The 23,689-nt window shown below is 49.2% G+C and overlaps 3 long non-coding RNA genes across 3 annotated transcripts; all 3 read left to right on the top strand.

Moving 5' to 3' along the window:
• The first annotated feature begins 599 nt into the window (after positions 1–599).
• On the top strand, positions 600–2,917 carry LOC118083143 (uncharacterized). Its single transcript, XR_004692342.3, has 3 exons — positions 600–699; positions 1,782–1,910; positions 2,648–2,917. It is a non-coding gene; the product is annotated as an uncharacterized LOC118083143 (long non-coding RNA).
• An 8,741-nt stretch (positions 2,918–11,658) lies between these two features.
• LOC118083238 (uncharacterized) lies at positions 11,659–14,710 on the top strand. Its single transcript, XR_004692349.3, has 3 exons — positions 11,659–11,786; positions 13,124–13,246; positions 14,422–14,710. It is a non-coding gene; the product is annotated as an uncharacterized LOC118083238 (long non-coding RNA).
• A 6,314-nt stretch (positions 14,711–21,024) lies between these two features.
• Positions 21,025–23,689, top strand: LOC118083237 (uncharacterized). The gene is made up of 3 exons (XR_004692348.3): positions 21,025–21,148; positions 22,491–22,613; positions 23,371–23,689. It is a non-coding gene; the product is annotated as an uncharacterized LOC118083237 (long non-coding RNA).

Genomic DNA, 23,689 nt, shown 5'->3' with positions numbered 1-23,689 from the left:
CGCTGCACTCCCGGACTCACTGTAGCCGGGTGTGCTCTGCCTTCTGTTAGCCGGCTACGGAATGCAAACAGAATGAGCAGGAGGTTCCCCAGATCCAGCAGGGCTGGCTGACCACATGGTATGTGAAGCAGAACACATGGCCTTCTAAGGAAGACCTTCAGCGAGGCCATAGAGGCACAAGATGCCAACCTCAGGCTGAGGATTGCTGGGGAATTGGAATGGGAATTGGGGAGAGCTCCTAGCATCTCCACTTGCCCCCACATCGCAATGCTCCTCGCCAGCCTGCTTAAGGATATTGTAGTCATGAAGGGATCTCAAACATCTATGGAGTCAACGTATGGGTCTCTCTGTATGGCTGCCCCATTGACTCCTTCCCAGAATCACGTTCCACAGCATCAAGCAGGGATCAATAGTTTAAGGCTATTGTGAAGCTCTTTAAGTCTATGATTCTGTGGTCTTTGGCTGGTCCTTGGCACATGCCCCTCAGGGCTTGCCACATCCATCTTGCAAATGACAGTTGGTATCCCAGAAGATTTCAACAGGCCTCCAAGCACCTATAAGTAGAGGTACCTCTCCTTCCCCAGTCAACTGCTCTTCCACTTGGCTTCTTGTACCTCCAGGATTCCCACCAACCTCCAGCCATGCAGATCTTCTGCCTCCTCTCTCTTGCCGTCCTCTTCTTGATGCTGCTGGTTCCAGGTATGGTCTCTGAACACCACTTGCTGTGACTCCCCAAGAGGTGGGATCTTGCCCCATGTCCTAGAATCATAGAATCATAGAGTTGGAAGAGACCACAAGGGCCATCCTGTCCAACCCCCTGCCAAGAAGGAAACACCATCAAAGCATTCCTGACAGTTGGCTGTCAAGCCTCTGCTTAAAGACCTCCAAAGAAGGAGACTCCACCACACTCCTTGGTAGCAAATTCCACTGCCGAACAGCTCTTACTGTCAGGAAGTTCTTCCTAATGTTTAGGTGGAATCTTCTTTCTTGTAGTTTGAATCCATTGCTCCGTGTCCGCTTCTCTGGAGCAGCAGAAAACAACCTTTCTCCCGCCTCTATATGACATCCCTTTATATATTTGAACATGGCTATCATATCACCGCTTAACCTTCTCTTCTCCAGGCTAAACATACCCAGCTCCCTAAGCCGTTCCTCATAAGGCAGTGTTTCCAGGACTTTGACCATTTTGGTTGCCCTCTTCTGGACACGTTCCAGCTTGTCAGTATCCTTCTTGAACTGTAGTGCCCAGAACTGGACACAGTACTCCAGCTGAGGTCTGACCAGAGCAGAATACAGTGGTACTATTACTTCCCTAGATCTAGATGCTATACTCCTATTGATGCAGCCCAGAATTGCATTGGCTTTTTTAGCTGCTGCATCACACTGCTGAGTCATGTCCTGAGGCCCTTTGTAACTGCTTATCTTGTAAGGAATGTTGTCCCTGCAAGGATGAGTATGTAGTGTCCTTGCCCACTGTAGCTGCTCATCCTGTTTGGCAGTTGTTCTTGCGAGGGTAGGTATGTGATGATCTTATCTATAGCCAAAGGCTATCTACTTCCTTCACTACCACCTTGGCTCATACCCAGTCCTGGAGGTGCAGGGAGGCAGGAAAATGGACTGACTCTCTGCTCCAGCCCTGCATTCTTCCTGCGCCAGCTTTCCCCAACCTGGTGCCCTCCAGGTGTCCAAGCCAGAAGGACCATTGTGGAAGCAGTTTTGGAAGGGGGAGAAGGTCAGTCCTGTGAGACAGAGCCTTCAGATTCTTCTTTTTCCTCCTCTAGATTTCACAAGAGCCCAATCCACATGTTGTTATCACCATTGTCGACGTCTCAGGGGGAGATGCCAACGGAGGTGCCACCCACCCCAAAGGCTACTTATTCGGTGTGGTCAGCAAGCTTGTTGCCATTAAGGTGAGTTAAATCAAATCTTAGTTTTCCTTGAAAATTAGTCAATGGTGTCTCATGACCCCAAATACATGAGATTCATCACTCTGTTTCCCCACCCCACCTCTTTCCTTTTACAGCCACTGTAAGGGGGAACAATATTAGCATGTCCACAGGGGGTTGAAGACCCTTTCCTCTCCCCTTGCTGCCCCCATGAAAGCTCTCTGGCCCCTCAGCCACAACTCCCCTTAGCCAGGGAAGGAATGCCTCCATTGGCTCAAAGAAGAGCTCTTCCTGGCATGAGAGGGAGGGGGCTCAGTCGCTGACCCTCCTCAAATACCAAAGGCAAGCTGAGTGAAATGTCCCTGTGAAGGTGGAATCACAGAATCACAGAATTGTAGAGTTGGAAGGGAAAGAGTTCAATGCACACTCACAATGATCTTCTCAAATGTGTCCTCTCCTGGGGTTGCTGTTTGTAAAAACAAGAAGGATAAAGAACCACATTAGGAAAAAAGTGTGTGTGGTAGCAAAGTCCCTCTCAAGTTCCCCCAAGTGCATACATGAAATGCCCAGAGGTCTCTCCTACAATCATAGAATAAAAATGTAGCATTGGGAGGGACCTATGGGGTCATCTAGTCCAACCCTCTGCAAAACAGACCCTCTGTGTGCAATTTGAGCTCTTCTGCCTCCCAGATGGAGTCACTGCTTTGGGTTTTCAGAACCACCACCAACACCCATATTAACAGTGTTTCCTCCTCTCACAGGCGGGTAACTCTACAGATCTCCTGTGCAAGACCTCTGGTGAAAGGAAGACCTCCCTGCTCTCCTCTGATGCGCAGCTGCCTCAACTGCACCCCCCCCATCTCTGCTGGGGAAGAAACCGCTTTGCTTGATGCTGGGAAGGAGTCAAGAGGGAGCCGTCCTGTCTGCCTATCTACTCATGACTCCTTAGAAAGTGGGCTCAGGATCGGAGTTTGGATTTGGTTTGCCTGCAAAAGCGCTTTAGCTTTTTCTTTTTAATAAATGCAAGCATTAGAAAACTTTGTGTTGGTCCATTTTGTGAAAATGTGTGCTGGGTTGAGGGGATTTTTTGGTCAGTCAAATACTCTTTCTTTCTTTCTTTCTTTCTTTCTTTCTTTCTTTCTTTCTTTCTTTCTTTCTTTCTTTCTTTCTTTCTTTTTGGTTGCTTTTCCAAACATGACTTTGCACAATGGAATTTCTCAAATTGCAGGCAGGCACCTCTCCCAGGGGTCTCCCCTGCCCCTCCTCCTGCCCCTTTCTCTGGGTCTCCCCTCCAACATTCCAGTCATGAGACTCATCCCACCAGGTTTCAGTGATGCCTATTATGTCATATTTAGTTTGCTGTACCAAGAGCTCAAGTTCATCTTGTTTATTTCCCATGCTCTGTGCATTAGTATACAGACATTGAAGACCGTTGATCATTCCCCCATGTCTCTTATTTAAGGAAATTTTCGTCCCACCACTAGGTCTGCATGCTGCTTGCTCCATTTGGTCCTTGACATTCGGATGATCATCTTCAGCATTTGATAGACTCCTACCTTCAGGACCACTGTCTCCCTCCCCCACATAAGTCAGTTTAAAGACCTCCTGATGAGGTTTTTGAGTTTCGAGGCAAAAACATTCCTCCCAACTTTTGTGAGGTGCAGTCCATCACTTGCCAGAAGTCCATCTTCAAGAAACTGCAGACCGTGATCTAGGAATCCAAACCGTTCCTGTTTGCACCATTTGCGAAGCCAGTTGTTCACTTCCCCTATTTTTCCCTCTCTCCCTGGGCCACGTCGTTCAACTGGGAGGACAGAAGAGATGACAATTTGTGCATCTAATTGCTTCAACTTCCTGCCCATACATCACTGCTGGGAAAACCATAGCTTTAACTATACAGATCTTTGTCAGCAAGGTGATGTCTCTGCTTTTTAAGATGTTGTCTAGGTTTGTCATTGCTTTTCTCCCAAGAAGCAGGCATTTTTAAAAAATTTCGTGACTGCTGTCACCATCTGCAGTAAAATCTCTCACTGCCTCCATTTCTTCCCCTTCTATTTGCCAGGAGGTGATGGGACCAGTGGCCATGATCTTGGTTTTTTTGATGTTGAGCTTCAGACCATATTTTGCGCTCTCCTCTTTCACCTCCATTAAAAGGTTCTTTAATTCCTCCTCACTTTCTGCCATCAAGGTTGTGTCATCTGCATATCTGAAGTTGTTGATATTTCTTCTGGCAATCTTAATTCCTTTTTGGGATTCATCCAGTCCAGCCTTTAACATGATGAATTCTGCATATAAGTTAAATAAGCAGCAGGGGCGTACCCAGGATCAAGACTAGGGGGGGCAAGCCATGGTTGTTCAAGGGCGGGGCCAAGGCACGGGAGGGGAGGGGGCACAAAGTGGGAATGTGGGCGGTGCTACAGGGCCAGCGCGCCCGACGACTCGGCGGCTGCAGCCGCTAAATGAACCCCCTAAACTCTCTCACACGAAATTCCCCTGCTCTGAAGCAGGGTCGTCTCTAGGCCCGGGCCTGGTGGCGCAGGGCGCCAGGCCACCAGGGGTGCCGGTGTGCCCGCTTAGAGGCGCGGCAGAGGCCGCCCCAGGCGCGCCTCTCAGCTGTTCAGCGGCTTCAGGCTGCTTTCCGGAGGCGCGCGTGCCTGGGGCCGCCTCCGCCGCGTACAGGGGCATCGCAACAGGGGGCGGGCAGCACCCCCTGCCCCAGGGCCAGCCCTATGGCCAGGCTGGATTGCGCAGGGCTCTGGCCCTCCAGGCGGCAGCCGCGCAGTGAGCTGCGCCCGCCGCGCCGGGAAACGGGGCAGGGTGGGGGTACCAGAGGGATCCGTCACACCACGGTGACAGGGCGCCAGGTATGCTTAAGATGGCCCTGCTCTGAAGACACCGCTCCCATCCATTTACGGCTAGCCACCCCCCTGAAAAAACCCCTTTGGGCCCCGCTTTCCCTCCTCTAGGTCCCCCCAAAGCCTTGCCAGTTCCCACCCTATATATCTAGGATGGGGAAGGAGCTCAGAGGTCTGCTAGTCCTGGGGGGCCATCCCCCCGTGGCCTGGGAGGATACTGGGGACCCCCCCTGCCAAGCTGAGATCCTCAAAGAAGAAGAAGAAGCTGCCACTGCCGCCTCCCCATCGCAAGGGAGCAAAAGATGGGAAAGGTGGGGTGGCGCAGTGCAGGCGAGAGAGCCCCCCAAAGCTGTGACCCTACGGCGGTGCCAGCAGCTCCCCCGCCCTCAATGCCCCTCTCTCGGCAGGGGCAGCAATGGAGAGCGGCTGGGGGGGGGGCGCATTGCAAAGAAGGAAACAGCAGCCAATGCCCGGAGAGGGCAATGCACGCAGGGGGAGCGGAGAGCTGTGCCGCCCCCAAGGCAGCTCCTTTCCTATTGCTGGGGGTGGGGGGGCAGCGAGGAAGGGTTACTGCCACTGGGCTACTCCTGCCGCGGGCAATCCGGCGCAAACGCCCACCGAGGCTGAACTGGCTCCTGTCGGTGCACTTCCTCTCCCGGCCCAGGAGGAGTCTCAGTAGCAACTCCTAACTCAGGGGGGGGGGTAGGGAGGTGCGGAGGGGGGAAGGGGGCGATTCCCAGCCCGCGACGCCAACGATCGCAGTGCAGCCTACTGGGAGGTAGAGCGCGGCATCGGCTGCAACCAATGCAGGGAGCCGCGTCTCCTTCGCTTGCCAGCCCAGCAGAACTCTTAGGCAGGAGAGGTTGCCGCCCGGCAGGGCTTTCCATTGGGAGGCGCGAAGGCTTTAGTGGGTGGGAATTGGTGCAAATGTAGGCAGGGCAGGCTGAGAGGAGGAGCCGCCGCTGAGGAGCCGCGGAGTCGCGGCACCAGCAGCGTTTCCTCCCCCCTCCCCTCCCGTGTCAGCAAGCGGGGCGCCTGTGCAGGGTATTTGCTTCCCTAGTCGGGCCCGTGGTTTGGCCTTCTAGGGGGGGCAGCTGCACCCCCCTGCCCCATGCTGGGTACACCCATGATAAGCAGGGAGACAATATACAACCTTGTCGTACTCCTTTCCCAATTTTGAACCAGTCAGTTATTCCATAACCAGTTCTAATGGTAGCTTCTTGTCCCACATAGAGATTTCCCAGAAGAGAGATGATTTGATCAGGCAATCCCATTTCTTTAAGAACTTGCCATAGTTTGCTGTGGTCAACACAGTCAAAGGCTTTTGCATAGTCAATGAAGCAGAAGTAGACGTTTTTCTGGAACTCTCTAGCTTTCTCCATAATCCAGCGCATGTTTGCTATTTGGTCTCTGGTTCCTCTGCCCCTTCGAAATCCAGCTTGCACTTCTGGGAGTTCTCGGTCCACATACTGCTTAAGCCTGCCTTGTAAAATTTTAAGCATACAAGGGTACATATCCTTAACATTACAAGTCTTCTTACAACCCTACTTGTGTTGTTAGTTGCCTACAATGTTCTTTTAAATGTAATATAAACATACCTGCCAAGTCTCTTGCGGAGAAATCCAGGATCGGCAGCCGCATGACAATGGACGTTGCGTAGACGCAACATCCGTTGTCACTTTGCCCATCTATGGACACCGAAAACGGCCAGCGCCGGAAGTCGCTTCTACGCATGTCCGGAAGTGCGTAGACGCAACTTCCGGTGCCGGCGCTGGCCATTTATGGTGCCTATAGATGGGCAAAGCGGAACCAGAAAAATGGCCGGCAGGAGCCGAAATAAGGGAGATAAACGGGAGAGGAGCTGAAACGGGAGACTGCCAGGAAACGGTAAGGAAAATGGGGGTTTCCCGGGAAATACGGGGTACTTGGCAGCTATGAATATAAATTTACTCCACTCTCTTTGGAAAGCTTGATCCTGTTGGTTTCGGATCTTCCTCGTCACTTTTGCTAAGTGTGCATAGTCCACCATTTTCGTCTGCCATTCTTCTAACGTTGGTATCTCTTGTGGTTTCCACTTCTGGGCTAAAAGAGTCGCTGCCACAGTAGTTGCATACATAAATAATTTCTGGTCACATTTTGGTATCACTTCCCCAACCAACCCCAATAGGAAAGCTTCTGGTTTTTTTTAACAAATGTATTCTTATAATTTTTCTTAAACTCATTATATATCATTTCCCAATATGCCTTAACCTTATCACAAGTCCACCACATGTGGTAAAACCTCCCTACTTTTTTTTTTTTTTTGCATTTCCAGCATTCCTTATTTCTCATCCTGTACATTTTTGAAAGTTTAGTTGGTGTCAGATACCATCTATACATCATTTTCATTATATTTTCTTTCAATGCGCTACATGCAGTAAAATTAATTCCACAAAATAGTGCTTTCCAACCCCAACCCCTACTGAGGGAAGATGGGGTGAGTTGAAATCTACCCGGATCAAGCGGGAGGAGATCAGCAACACTTCCTAGTTGCCAAGATGCATTTCTGGAAGGCTGAATTTGATGCCCCTGTGGATCCTGCCACCCAAGGTGAGCACCACACCTTGCCTCATGAGTGGGTTGGCCCAGCATGTTGATCTCTGTCCTGGGTGGCAGTGAAGGAAGAGATGGGGGAGGATGGGAAGCAGAGCTTGGGGGGCAGCGTGGCCCACACAGTGTGGTTTCCCCCAGGCTTCTAGGCAAGGCATGCATACCTTCTAACATTTCTCCAGTGAAAAGAGGGGTGTCCTGTTCCATCATCATCATCATCATCATCATCATCATCATCATCATCATCATCATGTTATTACTTATAACCCACCCTTTGGACCGGGTTGTTGCAGCCACTCTGGCAGGCTTCCAACATATAGAAAAACATAAAAAGAGCAAACTTTTTTTTAAAAAAAAAAAACCTCCCCATGCAGGACTGCCTTCAGATGCCTTGTAAAGGGTGTAATATTTCTTAACTCCTTGGGCTCAGAGGTCGCATAACTGCACCCCCTCCAACATTTCTCCGATGAACATGCAAAGAGCAAAGTTCTACCCTGGTTGTGGGACCTCTTCCGCTTGCAAGTGAAATGGCCCCCTGATCCACATCAGCAAAGTGCAGGGTGTGGACCTTTGGGACCTTGGTCTCAGGTGCCTCGTATCCTTATAAGGAACCTTCGTGTGTGCTAATTGCCCCCTTTCTCCAGCTCCCAATTGGTGAGGATGAAAAGGGTGTTTGGTGGGCTCAGCCTTGCACCATAGGCTAAGGTTACCAGATTGTTTTCAATGAATCTGGGGACACTTTTCAACTTCCTACTAAATAGATGGATTTTGTCAGGGGACTGGTTTGTAAATCCGGGGACTGTCCCCGCGAAACAGGGACGTCTGGTAACCTTACCATAGGCCAGTGATGGGCAACCTTTTGAGCTTGGTGTGTCAAAATTCGCCAAAAAAACTGAGCATAACACGGGTGGTGTGTCACTTCAAGAAAAAAACACCATAATTTCATGATATTTATAGTTTAAATAACAAAAATGTATTAATTGTAATATATTACTGTATTTAATATACCAAAAACTAATTATTTAACCAAACCAAACCAAACCAAAAACCCCTTATTTATCACAAAGTGCCCAGAGTTGTTGAGCTTTTGGGGGGGAGCTGCGAACCAAAGTTTTGGAGGTTTTTTGGGGGGTCTGTGTGCAAAAGTTTCTTTGCTTTTTTGGGGGGGATGCCCCAAAGCTGCTGCGCTTTTTTTGGGGGGGGGGAAGAGAACAGAAATAAATGATGAATAATACCTTCACTGGAACTAACACGCAGCACCGACATAGTCTGCCAAAGCACCAAAAAACCAGCACAGAATGGGTTAAAAACGAACGCTGTTACACCCAATCATAGTCTGCCAAAGCGCCAGAAAAAACAGCACAGAAAGGGTTAAAAACAAACGCTGTTACACCCAATCATAGTCTGCCAAAGCGCCAAAAAAACCAGCACAGAATGGATTAAAAAACCAATCTCCAGCTACCAGCAACAACAACAACAAAAAGATGGGTTTTAACAGTGGAGACAAGCTATAGCGAAAACAACAACAGCGCGAATGGGCCAATGGGGCGCGTGCCAGCAGTGAGGGCCCTGCGTGTCACGTCTGACACGCGTGTCATAGGTTTGCCATCACTGCCATAGGCTCAATCCCAATATCCTCTACAAGCCAAGGCTTTTACTGGATGGCTCACAGTGGAGTATAAATATCTGTTTAGGGCATTGCCCAAATGGAGGTGGGTGACACCTGACCCACAGACACCTGTCTCACAAGGGTGTGGTCTTGATGTCGTCCTCCCCCCTCACATCTACCCACATCTATCCTGCATTGGTTTTGAAATCCTCGGCAGGGCTTCTTCCACATGGAGCTTCGACCTCACTGTCTTGCTCCTCAGCTCCTCCTGACATGACCTTTGAGCCACCCAACTTCTGCCTTTCACCTTGCACCTCCAAGTCATAAACAGAGGAGGAACAGCATGAGTAGCCCAGAATAGAATCAGAGATCTGAAAGGTACAACCCAAAAGTGCTCTTGAGTGGAGCCCTGGACCTCTGCCCCAAAACCAACCCTGATGGCATATCTCCTCTTGCTTGCAAGCGAGTTGTGGCATCCAGCTCCGCATGGGAAACCTGAAGGGTGTTGACCCCTGGGGGTTTGGCAAAAAGGTTATTCATATTGTGGATTGCGGATTGTGCCCTGAGTTCCTTCTCATTCATTGGGTCCTGTATCTACGGAGGGTTAGAATCTCAGAGAGAAGGTTGCTGAACTGGTCAGACAAGATGTTTTTTCTTCTTCTTGTAAGGCAACAACTCTGGCTGGCTAGTTGAGTGTCCTCATGAGCATCTCAAAAAAATGAGCCAGGTTGCAAGAACAGCAAATCAGTGAGGGGGTCTTTCAGATTAACGGGTGGGCCTTCCTCCACCCCCAACCACCAGCTGCCTAGTGTTGCCCCTCTCCAGATCTCTCGCTGAGGAGGTGCATAAAGAAGGGCCTAAGAGGTTGATCTCAGCATCCAGGTTGGTACATATGGGGAGAGGTGGCATTGGAGGTAAAGTGGTCCAGAGTCAGTTTGAGAGTTTTGCTGGAAACAGGTTGGACGCTAGAAGCACAAAGATGGGCTTGCTCTGTACTGAATCCAAAGCTGTGAGTGAGTAGGAGGATGGGGGTGTGGGGGTGTGGGGGGTGTGTTAATGCTTTGAAGCCTTGCATTTTATGCTCACCCTGTCTCTATGTGTAAATAGCACCAGATATCCAAAAGACACCACAGCCACCACTGACCTTTATTTCAAGGAAATCGAACTCTGGGCAAACACTGAAACGCCTGGGTTTTCTCAATGCTCAGCAATTTGGGCGCTGTGTAACAATATTTTCAAGGAATCCTCGCATGTGTTATTTGCCCCTTTTCTCCAGCTCCATCCCTCAATCTGTTTGCACCAAAAGGGACATCTTTGGCACTGCTGCTCCCCATTCCCACCCACCATTCCCCCAATATCACCTTCTGATCTGGGCTAATCCCCAAGTTCACTGTTCTGCATCTGGCAGTTGCTTTACCCAACTTTGCTGCCTGTGGGCATCCGATGGAGAAACGCTTGTCCGTTAACTTGAAGCAAGACCAGGTGGTGAAATGGGACTTAGCCCTGTGGCCACAGGTTCCCAACTATGCCTGCTGGGTTTGCCCTTCAGGCTCTTGGGAAAGGATGCTGAAGACATCTCATGGGGCCCATCTCTGTGGAGATTGCAAAAGACCACCAACTGCCTTCTAAATGTTACAGGTCAACAGCTCATGACTGGCACTGATACTTCTCCCCCTTCTCCAAATTTAAATATAAAAGCCTTGCCCTCACCTTTGGGTGCCCACTTTTTGTAGTTCCCCCCCATATATTCACAGCAATACACAGAAGTTTAAACCAGTGTCCGTTAGTTCTAGTTCAGTGTTCCTTATCTCTCTTTTCATCCAGAAAACGGAGGTGAGCTTTCCTTCTTCATCCATCCGATAAGCGTGCAAACACAGCCACACCCCTTTATGTCTGCTTTTAATCCAGAAAGAAGCTCTGTTCCAGATAAAGAGAAGAGGGGTGGGGGAAGAGATAGGAGAAAAAAAGAAGAGGCGAAAAAGAGAAATAGAGCGTTTTGATGTGGGGGTGAGCACCATCATTCTAAAATTGCAAATGGGAATGCGAGGAAGAGACAAAGGTCAAGAACACATAATAATATTTATAGCAACCCAATTGAGGGAGTTGGGGAGACAGAGCAGAGAAAAGATTGACTTTCTGAGATGTTGAACAGTGGAACAGAGCCCTTCAGAAGCTGCTGGATTCTCCATTGCAGGAAGATTTTAAGCAGAGGTTGGATGGGCGCCTTCAGGGATGCTATAGCTGTGATGCCTGCATCACAGGGGGATAGACTTGATGATCCTTGGGGTCCCTTCTGTGAACCTATGATTCTATGGTCTTTGGTCCTTGGCACATGCCCCTCGGGGCTTGCCACAACCCTCTTGCAAACGACGGTTGGCAAACACACATAGAAACACACATGGGACTAACATCAAATCTCTCACATCTGATTCTGAGAAGTGGAGTTCGGAGGGCTAAAGACCCCAGCAGTGGAGGGAAGACATTGCCTTGGTGGCCACCAGACCTGATAGCCCTCTCCTACAAGATATAAAAATTTTGTAATCTCAATACATTCTCAAGGGCACTATTTTTTAAAAACTCCATTTCCCTCTCTTGCCAGTCAGTGACACAAGCCTGGTGTGTGGTCATTATGTCAAAGGTGGTTTTGCACATATCCGGCAAAAAACATTTGGTTTCCCGCAAGGTTTCATCAGTCCTCCATCCACCTATAAGTAGGGTGACCTCTCCTTCCCCAGTCAACTGCTCCTCCACTTGGCTTCAGGCATCTCTAGGAATCCCACCAATTTCCAGCCATGAAGATCTTCTGCATCCTCTCTCTCGCCTTCCTCCTCCTCCTGCTGGCTCCAGGTATGGCCTTCTTCTCAGATGCTTCGTCTCTGAGCAGCTTCACAGCTTTCAGCTTTATTCATGTTAAACTGGCTCTGAACACCACTTGCTGTGACTCGCAGAGAGATGGGACCTTGCCCCATGTTCTCCTGGAGAGTTTCCCAAATGGGGCTTCTGGTTGGACGCTGTGAGAAGAGGATGCTGGTCTGGATGGGCCCCCTTTTGCCATCAGTCTGGTTCTTCTTATTACCTCATTTATATGTTCCACGGAAGCTATTGTTTCAAATCTGTAATAATGCGCTTCAGCACAGTCAGCTTTGCGGTGGGTAAAAGAACAGGCAAATTTCCTTGGCAAGGGGGCTACTCTCTCCCAGTTTGCCAGTGGCCGCCCAGGGAAGCTAGTGACTTGGGCACAGCCTTCCCTACCACCTTGGCTCAGATCCTGTCCTTAAAGGTACAGGTAGGCAGCCCTGTGTTCTTCCTGCACCAGCTTTCCCCAACCTGGTGCCCTCCATGTGCTTAAGCCAGCAGGGCCACTGTGGAAGAACTTGCAGAAGGTGTAAAAGGTCAGTCCTGTGACTGTAATGGCTTCGATCTCTCCCACACAAGCGAGACGACTCCGGCAGTTAATTATTTCAGATTTATTAGCCAAATAACAAAGCCCCAGGTCAGAGCTCAGCTAATCTTCGTCATCCTCAGAAAGCACAGTTGCTGGAAATAAGCTCTGCCCCCTTCCCCCCCCCCAACAGGAGAAACGCCACCTTCACTTCCTTTCCTTTTCAAGCTTCTCTTAAAGTCTCCTGAACCTACGATATTTTGGAGAGAGCACTGCCGGTATTCCTGGGTCTGAGTCACTCTCTGGGCCGACAAGCTGCATTCTTTCACCTTCAGTGATCCCTGTGCCCAGAGATACTAAATAAAAAAAATTCCTTCCAGTAGCACCTTAGAGACCAACTAAGTTTGTCACTGGTATGAGCTTTCATGTATATGAAGAAGTGTGCATGCACACGAAAGCTCATACCAATGCCAAACTTAGTTGGTCTCTAAGGTGCTACTGGAAGGATTTTAAAAAAAAATTGTTTCGACTACGCCAGTCCAACACGGCTACCTACCTGTACCCAGAGCATAGCTGTCAAGGTCTCCCTTTTTTTAAGGGAAATTCTCTTATGCTGAATAGGCTTCCTCGCGAGAAAAGGGAAAACTTGACAGCTATGGCCCACAGATACTCTTACTGTTGCTTCCTGCCACTTCCCCCTCCCCTCTAATCGGTTCTCTCTCTATGTCAGCGTTCTCATTCCCTGTCAGTGAAGGAACATGGATGACACAGAGCCTTCAAAGTCTTCTTTTTCCTCCTCCAGATTTCACCAGAGCCCAATATCATTGGTGCCGAGACGAATGTAGAAAGAGAGGGGGGGTATTGGAACAATGTGGGGGCCGAAAGGTCCTTTATATGTGTGGTCGATATCCATGTTGCCGTTAAGGTGAGTTAAATCAAATCTTAGCTGAACCCAAAAATTAGCCAATGATTTTTCATGACCCCAAATGCATAAGTTTCTCTCCGCCCCCCCACCCCACCCCACCCCACCCCAAACTCTCTCTCTTAAGCTTTACAGCCACTGTGAGGGGGAAACAATATTAGCGTGTGCACAGGGGGTGGAAGACCCTTTCTTCTCCCCTTGCTGTCCCCATGAAAGCTCTCTGGCCCCTCAGCCACAACTCCGTTAGCTTGGGAAGGAAGGCCTCCATTGGCACGAGAGGCTGGGGGCTCAGTTGCTGACCCTCCTCAAATAGCAAAGGCAACCTGTGTGAAATGTCCCTGTGAAGGTGGTTATTGTATCACAGAATTGGAAGGGAAAGAGTTCAATGCACACTCACAAAGATCTGCTCAAATGTGTCCTCTCCTGGAGTTGCTGTTTGCAAAAAGAGCATAGCTACCAAGGACCCCGTATTTCCCGGGAAACCCCCTCTTTTTACTTACCGTTTCGCGACGGTCTCCCGTTTCAGCTCCTCTCCCGTTCATCTCCCTTATTTTGGTTCCTGTCGGCGGCCATTTTTCTGGTGTCGCTTTGCCCATCTATGGGCACCAGAAAATGGCCAGCGCCGGCGCCAGAAGTCGTGTCTACGCATGTCCGGAAGTGCATAGACGCAACTTCTGGTGTAGCATTGCCCATCTATGGGCACCGAAAATGGCCGGCACCGGCACCGGACATCGCGTCTACGCATGTCCGGACATGTTTAGATGTGACTTTCGGCGCTGGCGCCGGCCATTTTCGGTGCCCATAGATGGGCAAAGCGACCCTGGAAGTTGCGTCTACGCAACTTCCAGTGTCGCGCGGCTGCCGATCACAGATTTCTCTGTGAGAGACTTGGCAGGTATGAAAAAAGAGGAAGAAGGGAAATGAACCACATTAGAAAAAATGTATGTGGGGTAGCAAAGTCCCTATCAAGTTCCCCCAAATGCCCAGAGGTCTCTCCTACAATCATAGAATAAAAATGTAGCATTGGGAGGGATCTATGGGGTCATCTAGTCCAACCCTCTGCAAAACAGACCCTCTGTGTGCAATTTGAGCTCTTCTGCCTCCAAGTTGGAGTCACTGCTTTGGGTTTTCAGAACCACCACCAACACCCATATTAACAGTGTTTCCTCCTCTCACAGGCGTGTTTCTCTACAGATCTCCTGTGCAAGACCTCTGGTGAAAGGAAGACCTCCCTGCTCTCCTCTGATGCACAGCTGCCTTGACTGCCCCCCCCATCTCTGCTGGGGAAGAAACCGCTTTGCTTGATGCTGCTGAAGGCGATTCTGGGAAGGAGTCAAGAGGGAGCCGTCCTGTCTGCCTGTCTACTCATGACTCCTTAGAAAGTGGGCTCAGGATTGGAGCTTGGATTTGGTTTGTCTGCAAAAGCGCTTTAGCTTTTTCTTTTTAATAAAGGCAAGCATTGGAAAACCTTGTGTTGGTCCATGTTAAGTGAAAATGTGTGCTGAGTTGAGGGGACTTTTTGGGACAGACTCCAAACCCTGTTGCCCTCTCTGTCAGTCTGTGGTGCTATCTAGGTTCTGTGGTTGCTTGTCAAGCCTTGGCTTTGCACAAGGGCATTTCTCAAATTGCAGGCAGGCACCTCTCCCAGGGGTCTCCCCTGCCCCTCCTCCTGCCCCTTTCTCTGTGTCTCCCCCTCCAACTGTCCTGCTTCCTTGGGCAGCTGCACAGAGAAGGATGTTTCACAAACAGGAACTGAGCACAGCTGGAAAAGTTAGAGGATATAGCCTCAGGGGCGTACCCAGGATCAAAACTAGGGGGAGGGGCAAGGGGCGGGGCCAAGGCATGGGAGGGGAGGGGCCACAAAGTGGGAACGTGGGCGGGGCTACAGAGCCCAGGTCATCTAGTCCAACCCCCTACAATGCAGGAATCTAAACTAAAGCATCCACAAGAGAGGGCCATGCAAGATCTGCTTGAAAACCTCCAAGGAAGGTTTACCTGCAGAGCAAGCTCCTCTAGACTTCTTTCCCAGTAAACAAGCGTTGGTTCTGGCTGTCAGTCGCAACAGATCTCAAAGTAAACAAGCCGCAGTCGGGAGCAGGAGCTTTGCAAGTGAAGAAAGTTATTTGTTCCAGGGCCAATAATTGTATGGAGTGCAGGGTGTTTGGTTCCTTCTTAGGAATATCACTTTTATGCTTTATTCTATTTAAATGTTTGCATACATACCCCACAATCCTTTTCAGAAAATACACAAGGTAGCAGATATGAGATTGTATTTGGCCCAATGACATATTTGGCAGTTCTGAAGATGACCCAGTACAAACATTGTTGCAGATATATTTCCGTCATCAGACCCTCGGCCAGACTGGCCAGTTTTGGAGTAGTTGGCTCAAAACAAGATATGTCAGAAGCCAGCTGAAAACCAATGGAGCTAAATTTAGAGATCCGGGAGTCACTGCGCATGGTGCAGTCTTATCAGCTTCTGGCAAAACATACAGCAGTGGGAAGTTTGAGCACTGGGTTTTAAAAACTGCTGTCCCACAGAGAAGAACTGAAATGGTCTTAATATTATCAAGCATATCTGTATAAACTTGCTGTTTGTGACAGAAACCATACCTGTGATGACCAGTGAAGAAATTACTGGGAGCAAGCTATGTTATTCAGAAATGAAGGTTTTTTGAAACCTCATAGCCATCACCTTAACATTTTCTTAAACAGTAGCTGCGGGTATGGGCAGTATGAACAGTTTTTGAAAATAACCATATACAAAACTGAATTAGAAGAAAGGGGCTAAAAACAATGCCTGCAAATGCGTTACTGTCTTCAAAAACAGAATTGTAAGACTTGTTGCAACAATGGCCTCTTGATAGTGAGACAATTAAAAGCAGGTAAATGAGGCTAAAAGTCAAGGCTGGTTATTTTGGCTGAAGACCTGTGAGGCTTCTTCGCTTTCAAGCAGCAAATAAACCATCAGGTGATGCCAAATTAACACACTTGGCAATGTCATGAGGAAGGTGCTGTCTCCAGAGACTCCCTCACCCAAAGACAAGCACCTTTGCTTCGATTTCAGGTCCCCCGGGTCAGAGCGGAACATTTCCACGGAGCAGCAGTCAAGTGGGAGGGCAAACAGGGCAGTTGTAAGGGCGCAGCAGACCACAATTTCTTTTCATGACATCTGGCGATGGGCTAGTTCTCCTTGTGCTAGCTCACATAGATGGGGGGCGGGGTGGTGTGTGTGGAGACGATTGAATATGAATGTGGGACCCCTGTCGTACCGGAGCTGGAAAGACCGCAGACTCCATTGATTTATCGATGAGATTCTGTGGTCCTGAGCCCCCGTGGAGTGTGAGAGCTGAGCTGGAAGCAGCCTGGAGGCTGGAGACACAGATTCCTGTTTGCTGTGTAGGGGACCCAAAGCTGTGACAAACTGAGAAGGATGATTGGGGGGGGGGTGTTAATGCTGTAACCCCCATCCATTTTGTGCTCAGGCTTTCTCTATACAGTATGCTCAAAACAAACCCATATCTCCTAAAGACACCAAAGTCTCCGCTCACCTTCAAGGAAACCGAACTCTGGGCAAACACCGAAACGCCTGGGTTTTCTCCATGCTCAGCAATTTGGGTGCTGTGTAACAATATTTTCAAGGAACCTGAAATGTGCTATTTGCCCCCTTTCTCCAGCTCCATCCATCAATCTGTTTGCATGCCAAGGGATGTCTTTGGTGTTGCTGCTCCCCAATCCCACCCACTGTCTCCCGATATCACCTTCTGGTCTGGGCTCATTCCCAAGTTCACTGTTCTGCATCTGGCAGTTCCTTGACCCAAATTTGCTGCCTGTGGGCATCCGATGGAGCAACACTTGTTCGTTCACTTGAAGCAAGACCAGGTGGGGAAATGGGACTTAGCCCTGTGGCCACAGTTTCCCCACCTTGACTGCTGGGTTTGCCCTTCAGGCTCTTGGGAAAGGATGCTGAAGACATCTCATGGGGCCCATCTCTGTGGAGATTGCGAAAGACCACCAACTGCCTGCTAAATATCACTGGGCAAGACACAGCTCAGACCAACATCTCACAGCAAGCACCGATTCTTCTCTCCCCTCTCCTAAATAAAATATAAAATATCTCTCTGGTGTCCCCTTCCTCCTGTTCCTGGGAGCCAATGTGCTGACTTCCTGGTGTCAGGGAGTCCTCCAGCTCTGCCCCCCGACCCACAAGGCAGAAGGGCCACTGGCCAGAAATACAGGGAGATGCAGTCCACAAACATCTGACGGTCCCTCCCCTAAGTGCCCCTTGAGTACAGTTGGAAGGAAACAGCGAGGAATGGTCCGCACCCAAAATAGAGCAAAAAGGAGAAGGAGAAACATCTCAAGATTCTGGATATGGATTTATTGAAGAGAGTGTGGCCACTGGAGCAGTGGTGGGATGGCCACCTGTCACAAAATTAGCTAAGGTGTATAGGATGAGTAGTAAAACATGCTGGAAATGTAAAGATAAAGATGGTGAAATTTACCATATGTGGTGGACATGCAAGAAAGTAAAAGGATTTTGGGAAATGATTTATAATGAGTTGAAAAAGATGTTTAAGTACACCTTTCCCAAAAGACCCGAAGCCTTTTTATTGGGACTAATGGGAGAGGAAATAGCAAAGGGAGATCAGAGACTATTAATGTATGCCACAACTGCAGCGAGGACTCTACTAGCCCAAAAATGGAAATTACAGGAAATACCGACGATTGAGGAGTGGCAGACGAAAATGATGGACTATGCAGAACTGGCAAAGTTGACCTGCGGGATCCGAAACCAGGGAGAGACAAAGTTCCAAAGGGAATGGAGTAAATTCATTGACTATATGGAGAAAAACTGTAGAAGTTTAAAGACACTTGTGGGACTGAAATAAACCCTACGAACTTAATCTATCCATGTTTATATAAAGGAACTGTGAGATAAGAGTGAGGAATAAAGCCGTATGACGGGAGGGAAGGAAGTCACAGCTCGGCAGAGCAAAATGGATTGAGAGAAACCCAAGAGGGGATGTAATTATTGTTATTTTTTGTTTTTGTTTTTTGTTTAATTGGAAAATCTAATAAAAATTATTTTTTTAAAAAAAAATGGTGTGGGAGACTGCATTTTATTTGTTCAAATGGCCTAATATGTTGCCGTTAAGGTGAGTTATAAATGCAAACATTGAAAAAATCTCCGTAGGTCCATGTTCTGAAAACGTGTGTGGGGAGGGGGGGATTTTGGGGGGTCAGACTCTACTATCCAATGTGTCACACATACAAGCACACAAGCTCAGAGTAACCATTGTTAGTCCTCAACATTATCTGGAGAACGCCAAGCTCCTCATCCTTGTCTTCTTAAGGAAGGGGGTGTTGATGGATGTCCAAAGCCTCATTATCACCCAAGAAAAGGTGAGGCCCCTCAGGTGAGTTCCTCCTTCCCATCATCTGAGTGACACTCACCTAAGCCACCAGGTTTGGTTCAGGTGATGCTCTCCTTCCCCTCCCTCCCTGCTTCCATCCCATCATACCACCATGGGCTCAATTCCAATATCCCCCGCAAGCCAATGCTTTTTCTGGATCGCTCATAGTGGAGTTTAGGATCCTGACCGAAAGGAGGTGGGAATTCCACTATGGCAGCTAGCAATAAATGCCTCCGTTAGCTCAAGAGCCCAGAGCCAGAAAATGTTGACAGCTCCAAAATATTTTAAAGTCTGCAAACAGAAGCCGTTGTTGCTTCAGATAAGAAGCAAGTAGAGGAAAAAAGGCAGGTGAGCCCCTCAAAATGTGGTCAGTCAGCCCTGCTGGATCTGGAGATCCTCCTCTTCATTCAGCTAAGTGGAGCCCTGGACCTCTGCCCCAAATCCAACCCAGATGCCACCTCTCCTCTCCTCTCCTCTCCTCTGGCTTGCAAGTGAGATGGCATCCTACTCCACATCCACAACCTGTGGGGTGTTGACACCTGGAGGCTTAGGCAAAAAGGTTGCTCATCTTGTTGTGGATCAGGGGGTGCCCTGCATCCCTTCCAATTCTTGGGGTCCTGATCCCAGGGAGGGTTCGAACCTCAAAGAGGAGTTTGCTGAGCTGGTCAGACAACGTTCTTTGTAGGACTAGGACCTTTGCTGGCCACTGGAGATTTTGTGGTCCTGAGCCCATGTGGTGTGTGAGAGTTGAGCTGGAAGCAGCCTGGAGGCTGGAGACACAGATTCCTGTTCGCTGTGTAAGGGATCCAAAGCCATGAAGAACTGAGAAGGATGACTAAGGGGGTGTTAATGCTGTGACCCCATCCATTTTATTATCAGGCTCTCTTTATATGTTCAAAAAAAAATTATATCTCCGTTCACATTCAAGGAAACCAAACTCTGGGCAGGAACCTGAAATGTGTTATTTGCCCCTTTTCTCCAGCTCCATCCCTGAATCTGTTTGCATGGAAAGGGATCTCTTTGGCATTGCTGCTCCCCATTCCCACCCACCATTCCCCCAATATCACCTTCTGATCTGGGCTAATCCCCAAGTTCACTGTTCTGCATCTGGCAGTTGCTTGGCACAACTTTGGTGCCTGTGGGCATCCGATGGAGCAATGCTTGTCCGTTCACTTGAAGCAAGACCAGGTGGGGAAATGGGACTTAGCCCTGTGGCCACAGTTTCCCCACCTTGACTGCTGGGTTTGCCCTTCAGGCTCTTGGGAAAGGATGCTGAAGACATCCCATGGGGCCCATCTCTGTGGAGATTGCAAAAGACCAGCAACTGCCTGCTAAACATCACTAGAGGGGATGCAGCTCAGACCAACATCTCATGACTGGCACTGATATTTCTCTCCCTTCGCCAAATTCAAATTTTAAAGGAATTGCCCTGACCTTGTAGTTCCCCCTATATATTCACAACAATGCACAGAAGTTTACACCAGTGCCACGCAGCAATATTAAAATGAAGGAACACAAATACCATAAAAGCAGCACAACACAAACACATGTGTGCGCACACACACACACACACACACACACACAGAGAGAGAGAGAGAGAGAGAGAGGGAGAGAGAGAGAGAGAGAGAGAGAGAGAGAGAGAGAGAGAGAGAGAGAGAGAGAGAGAGAGAGAGAGAGAAGGAGAGTGCTCAAAGATTGTCCATAAAAAAAGAAGGTTAAGACTGCCTTTCCTTGGAAAGAGGGATCTGGAGAATGATAAAGAGCATGGAAGGCCAACAGAATGGCTGCCTGGCCAGTGTTGGGGCAGGGGTGCGCCTGCCAAGAGCCGCCATGGCCGGGCAGGCTCCCCCCGTGTGGGCAGGTGAGGAGGGAGCACAGCATGGCCCTGTGAAGCCTCGGTGCCCCATGCCTGCCCAGCAGCGATGGCATCTAGAGTTGGGCTAGAAGGAAGGGTTTTGTTCACCCTCTGGGCTCAGTCCCTGGCCCTCCCTGCAGAGTGCCGCCCCCCCCCCCGGGACACCAAAAGATGCAATGCCACTGAGAGCAAGACACTAACCCACAGATTCACTTTCTGAGTTGTTGAACAGTGGAACAGAGCCCTTCAGAAGGTGCCTGATTCTCCTTTGCAGGAAGATTTTAAGCAGAGGTTGGATGGGCGCCTGTCAGGGATGCTATAGCTGTGATGCCTGCATTGCAGGGGGATGGACTTGATGATCCTTGGTGTCCCTTCTGTGAACCTATGATTCTGTGGTCTTTGGCTGGTCCTTGGCACATGCCCCTAAGGCTTGCCACATCCATCTTGCAAACGACGGTTGGCATCCCACAAGATTTCATCAGTCCTCCAGCCTATAAGTAGAGGGACCTCTCCTTCGCCAGTCAACTGCTCTTCCACTTGGCTTCTGGTACCTCTAGGATTCCCACCAACCTCCAGCCATGAAGATCTTCTGCATCCTCTCTCTTGCCTTCCTCCTCCTGCTGCTGGCTCCAGGTATGGCCTTCTTCTCAGATGCTTCTTCTCTGAGCAGCTTCACAGCTCTCAGCTTTATTCCTTTTAAACTGGCTCTGAACACCACTTGCTGTGACTCCCAAAGAGATGGGATCTTGCCCCATGTCCTCCTGGAGTTTCCCAAATGGGGCTTTTGGTTGGACACTGTGAGAAGAGGATGCTGGTCTGGATGGGCTCCCTTTTGCCATCAGCCTTGCTCTTCTTATTACCTCATTTATAAGATCCACAGAAGCTCTTGTTCTCAAATCTATATAAATGTACTTCAGCACAGTCAGCTTTGTGGTAGGTAAAAGAACGGGCCAATTTCCTGGGCAAGGGGGCTACTCTCTCCCAGTTTGCCAGTGGCCGCCCAGGGAAGCCAGTGACTCGGGCACAGCCTACCCTACCACCTTGGCTCAGATCCTGTCCTTAAAGGTACAGGTAGGCAGCAGAAGGTACAGGTAGGCAGACTCTCTGTTCCAGTTTCAGCCCTGCTGGTGCCCTCCATGTGTCTAAGCCAGCAGGCCCACTGTGGAAGAAGTTGCGGAAGGTGTAAAAGGTCAGTCCTGCGACTGTAAAGGCTTTGTTCTCTCTCACACAAGCGAGACGACACCGGCAGTTAATTATTTCAGATTTATTAGCCAAATAACAAAGCCCCAGGTCAGAGCTCAGCTAATCTTCGTCATCCTCAGAAAGCACAGTTGCTGAAAATAAGCTCTGCCCCCTCCCCCCCCAACAGGAGGAACCCCACCTTCACTTCCTTTCCTTTTCAAGCTTCTCTTAAAGTCTCCTGAACCTACGATATTTTGGAGAGAACACTGCCGGTATTCCTGGGTCTGAGTCACTGTCTGGGCCAACAAGCTGCATTCTTTCACCTTCAGTGATCCCTGTGCCCAGAGATACTAAATAAAAAAATCCCTTCCAGTAGCACCTTAGAGACCAACTAAGTTGGTCACTGGTATGAGCTTTCGTGTATCTGAAGAAGTGTGCATGCACATGAAAGCTCATACCAATGACAAACCTAGTTGATCTCTAAGGTGCTACTGGAAGGAATTTTAAAATTTTGTTTCGACTACACCAGACCAACATGGCTACCTACCTGTACCCAGAGCATAGCTGTCAAGGTCTCCCTTTTTTAAAGGGAAATTCTCTTATGCTGAATAGGCTTCCTCGTGAGAAAAGGGAAAACTTGACAGCTATGGCCCAGAGATACTCTTACTGTTGCTTCCTTCCACTTCCCCCTCCCCTCTAATCGGTTCTCTCTCTATGTCAGCGTTCTCATTCCCTGTCAGTGAAGGAACATGGATGACACAGAGCCTTCAAAGTCTTCTTTTTCCTCCTCCAGATTTCACCAGAGGCCAGTATCCATGGTGCCAAGAGGAATGTAGAAAGAAAGGGGGGGTATTGGAACAATGTGGGGGCCGAAGGGTCCTTTATTGGTGTGGTCGATTTCGGTGTTGCCGTTAAGGTGAGTTAAATCAAATCTTAGATGAATCCGAAAATTAGTCAATTTTTCATGACCCCAATTGCATGGGACTCATCGCTCTGCCCCCCCCCCCCAACCTATCTCTCATTCCCTTTACAGCCACTGTGAGAGGGAACAATATTAGCCTGTGCACAGAGGGTGGAAGACCCTTTCCTCCCCCCTTGCTGCCCCCATGAAAGCTCTCTGGCTCCTCAGCCACAACTCCCCTTAGCCTGGGAGGGAAAGCCTCCATTGGCTCAAAGAACAGCTCTTCCTGGCATGAGAGGGAGGGGGGCTCAGTCGCTGACCCTCCTCAAATAGCAAAGGCAACCTGTGTGAAATGTCCCTGTGAAGGTGAATCACAGAATCACAGAACTGAAGAGTGGAAAGAGTTCAATGCACACCAACGCACACTCACAATGATCTTCTCAAATGTGTCCCCCCCTGTGGTTGCTGTTTGTAAAAACAAGAAGGAAAAAGAACCATTAGGAAAAATGTGTGTGTGGTAGCAAAGTCCCTCTCAAGTTCCCCCAAGTGCATACATGAAATGCCCTGAGGTCAATCATAGAATAAAAATGTAGCATTGGGAGAATAGAAATTTAGTGTTGGGAGGGACCTATGGGGTCATCTAGTCCAATCCTCTGAAAAACAGACCCTCTGTGTGCAATTTGAGCTCTTCTGCCTCCCAGTTGGAGTCACTGCTTGGGGTTTTCAGAACCACCACCAACACCCACATTAACAGTGTTTCCTCCTCTCACAGGTGTGTTTCTCTTCAGATCTCCTGTGCAAGACCCCTGGTGAAAGGAAGACCACCCTGCTCTCCTCTGATGCGCAGCTGCCTTGAATCCCCCCCATCTCTGCTGGGGAAGAAACCGCTTTGCTTGATGCTGCTGAAGGCGATTCTGGGAAGGAGTCAAGAGGGAGCCATCTTGTCTCCCTGTCTACTCATGAGTAAGCCCCACTGTAGCCAGTGGGTCCCGACTCATGAATAAGAGGGATCAGGATTGGAGCTCGTAATTGCTTTGCCTGAAAAATGCTTTAGCTTCTTCTTTTTAATAAATGCAAGCATTGGAAACGGT

The sequence above is a fragment of the Zootoca vivipara genome, chromosome 3 (assembly GCF_965207765.1).
Source record: "Zootoca vivipara chromosome 3, rZooViv2.hap1.1, whole genome shotgun sequence".
Lineage (NCBI taxonomy): Eukaryota > Metazoa > Chordata > Lepidosauria > Squamata > Lacertidae > Zootoca > Zootoca vivipara.
This window is presented reverse-complemented; position numbering and strand designations above follow the sequence as displayed.